The 3,750-nt window shown below is 38.4% G+C and overlaps 1 pseudogene; it reads right to left on the bottom strand.

The window, feature by feature from the left end:
- Positions 1-1,760: 1,760 nt before the first annotated feature.
- LOC111823609 lies at positions 1,761-1,860 on the bottom strand (annotated as a pseudogene).
- Between the last annotated feature and the right edge of the window lie 1,890 nt (positions 1,861-3,750).

Here is a 3,750-nt window from a genome sequence, read left to right as displayed (position 1 = left end):
CTCTTGTGCCTACTGGATACTCTAGAATAATTTCCTTATTTTAAGGTCAGTTGACTATCAAACTTTTTAAAAATATATATATTGTATTGATTTCAGAGAGGGAGAGAGAGATAGAAAAATAGGTGATGAGAGAGAATCATTGATTGGCTGTCTCCTGCACCAGGGGGTGACTCGGAACATGGTGGGCGACCAGCAGTGGCAGCGGGGTGCTGAGGGAAGGAGGAGGCTGGGAAGCCAGGAGGTGGGGAACCTGATTGGCCCTGATTGCTAGCCAGGCCTAGGGACCCTACCCGTATATGGATTTTGTGCACCGGTCCTCTAGTAATTTATATTTTCTCTATTACTTAATATTTACAGCTGTTATGGTGCTTAAATCTATTTTGTAACTAGGAATGAATTAACTGGAACCGTGAAAAGCACAACTTTCCTTAAGGAATCTTTAGCAGGAGGAACAATAATTTTCAAGGTAGGAAATGCAGTATTAAGACTAAATTCACCTAAGGCAGAATGAGCCAGGAATCTATAAGAAAATGTATCAATTAAGATTAGATCTAGCAGCAAATAACAGAAACCCAAAGTAATAGAGGCTTTAACAAGATGGAACTTTATTTCTCTCTATGGAAAAGGCTAGAAGGAGACAGCCTTTGAAGTCATTAAGGATTCAGGCTCCTCCTGTCTTTTTGTTTTACTGTCTTCAATATTCTATCTCATGGTCCAAAGTAGTTGTTGAAACTCCAGCTGTCACATTTGTCAACAGGATAGATGGATATTAGATTCATATACCTTGCTTATATCACATTAGATAAAACTTGGTCATATGGCCATACCTAACTTCTGGGAAGCTGAAAAATGTCTTAAATTTTTTTTAATTGATTGATTTTAGAGAGAGAAGGAGAGAAGGAAAGAGAAAGAGAAACACCTGTTTGTTGTTGCACTTATGTATGCATTAATTGGTTGACTCTCATATGTGCCCTGACCAGAAAGCTAACCTGCAACCTTGGTGTTTTGGGATGACACTCTAACCAACTAAGCTACCTGGTCAGGGCCTGGAAAATCTCTTTATACCAGGTGTTCATGTACCAAGCCAAAAATTAGGAGCATTATTGCAAGGAAAAAGAGAAAAATAGATGTTGGGAAATTAATAAATATGATGTAACTGGGAACTGTTGGGGTAAAAAAAAATCCACAAGCATTTCATGAAACAAGTCCCAAAGGATTTCTACCTTCCAATATTAAATAATTTAAATATATGTAAATCATTTTCAGGAACATTTCTTTTTATAGAGCTACAAGCACAACTCTCAGGAGCCTGGACTTAGAAGCACTTCACAAGTTATTACTCCTTCTGTGGTGTTGAGAATGAGGGCGAGTGAGTGCATGTTGAGAACAAAGACCTCGGAGACTGGTGGGTAAATGCACTCTGGAAGTGGAACAGCAGCCTGTCACCCGTGAGGGACGTGAGGGACGTTTTGGTCATTGTCAGTGGAGTTACTCTGAACCACAGGTTTGGGACTTGGAGAGTTTCATTTAGGTTGGATTCTCCTAAGCACCATTTCTGTACTTAGATTTTCAAATCAGAGAAATTGAAATTTCAAAATGACAATGGTTTATTTCAAAGGAGCATTTTCCCTCCCAAACGGGTCAGTTTCAATCCCTTCTTGCCATTTCCCACAGCAACGATATATTTATTCAATGGTAAAGTTAACTTACTGTTTAAAAAATTGAGTTAATTGGGGTGACATTGGTTAACAAAACCAGACAAAAATATGGAACGCCTCACGAATTTGCGTGTCATCCTTAGGCATGGGTCATGCTCATCTCTGTATTGGTCCAATTTTAGTATGTGCTGCCGAAGCGAGCACGAGGTTAACTTACCGTTCTTAACTCACTATTCAGGAGTGATTTATGTACCATGAAAAATAGAGCTCACTAGTTTGTATGGAAATAAAAAACAAACAAAACTTTTCCCATGAACCACCAGATGTCTCACCATCACATTTTGGCCTCACTTGTTCCCTCTGGGGGACATTTAGATGTAAACCCCTTGAGGCCAGCGACTTTTCCTGTTTCACTTGGTATCCTATCATAGTGGCTGTCACAAAGCTAGTCCTCGATAAATATTTCTTGAAATAATCTGAAGATGGTCCATCAGAGACAATGACAGGAAAGCACATAAAAATGAACAACACAGCATTTGATTAGTCTGGGTCATTTCTACTAGTTCTAGGAGAAAAGAAAATTCACAGCAAGACAGCAGTGGGAAGTCTGGAGCTTTTGTAAAAAAAGTGATGAAGGAAAATATTTGACAACTGCTCTTCAATGTGAAAAACCCACAGCTGTAAACCACAATGAAGCAAAACAAAACAACAACAAAAACCAAACAAACAAAACCCAATCACTGAGTGTAAGCATTTTACCAGACTAGATTTCAGGACACAAGATTATTCCTTTTGCTACTTCTGTTTGCCAATTCTGCCCATTTGCCAAAATAAAGATGTCCTTTCTCCAGCCAGACCTCAGCTGCAAGAGGGAACTAATGACTTCAGAATGGAAGACAGATACTTTCTGCAGGCGGATTTTCCAGGCAGACAAAGCACATGTAACCAGTACTGCTCACAGAATTTGTGAGTTTCAGTGCAAAATGAAAATGTGGGGCCCCTTGTTCAAAAGTCAGGAAAAAAGTGTCATAAAAGATACTAAAATAGAGGCTTTTTCCTTTTCTCCAGTTTCTCTCTTGATTTGTCATGTTGTTGTTGTTATTTAATGCTTTCCTCAGTAAAAAAAATTTAAAACATCCTAAATTACTGGCATGATTTTTATCATTCATTTTTTTTATTGTGGAATGCCAGTTTTAAATGCAAATATGAGAACATTTAACTTGTATGAGGAATCACCAAAATTACACAATTTGTATTTTGTAGCTCATACCATGCATATGCATTTTGTTCTTACCAGGACACTGGAAATGCTGCAAAAACTAACTTGACTATGTTTTATTTCACTCCTGGAAATGCTGACCTTTACTTGCTTTGAGTCCTGCTGAACTGCCATGCTGGGTCCACTGGAATTCTGTGCTCCTGCAGCATCAGGAATGTCCTGTGCAAATGGGGTGGCAAGGAGCAACGGGCACACGAATATCTGCTCATGCCATTGTCCCTTTGGAATTCACTTACAAAACACAAGGTCACAGACAAAATTATTATGAACTTCAAGACAGTGACAGTGGAGCATTAAACCAAGTGTGGGGACCATCTGAATGTGGGGCCCTGGGTGACTACTACATAGGCCACACACCTTTGAAGCCAGCCCTGCGTGTAAGCAAAGTAAGAGTTATCTGGCGTTTTTCAGGAATTTGAAAAACCAGTAGTCACTGGAAGAGCACAAACAAAATGATCACATGCCAACTGGGGCAATATTGGAAGGTAACATGGTAATGGGTAACACATGCCTGAGATAAATATTGTAATATCGTAAACAAGTTAAGAGGAAAGAAGTTGTGGTCAATGTTCATTTGAGAGTCATCTTATTTGTGAGGAAAATTAATAGACTAAAAATTTTTAGAGATGGAAACATTTTTGTTTATTGATGCAAACCTTACAACGTAAGAAAAAAGGTTAATATAAAAGAGCTACTCTCACAATTTGAATATACTTGAAAAATTTTTTGCATGTATCTATACATAACCATTTTTGCTCCTAACTGAGGTAGATGGCATAAGATAAGCAAGATAGCAATCTTCTTTTGCATTAA

The sequence above is a fragment of the Myotis lucifugus genome, unplaced genomic scaffold, assembly GCF_000147115.1.
Source record: "Myotis lucifugus unplaced genomic scaffold, Myoluc2.0 scaffold_5, whole genome shotgun sequence".
NCBI classification, from domain to species: domain Eukaryota; kingdom Metazoa; phylum Chordata; class Mammalia; order Chiroptera; family Vespertilionidae; genus Myotis; species Myotis lucifugus.
Note: the sequence above shows the minus strand (reverse complement) of the source record. Positions and strands in the feature narration are given on the sequence as shown.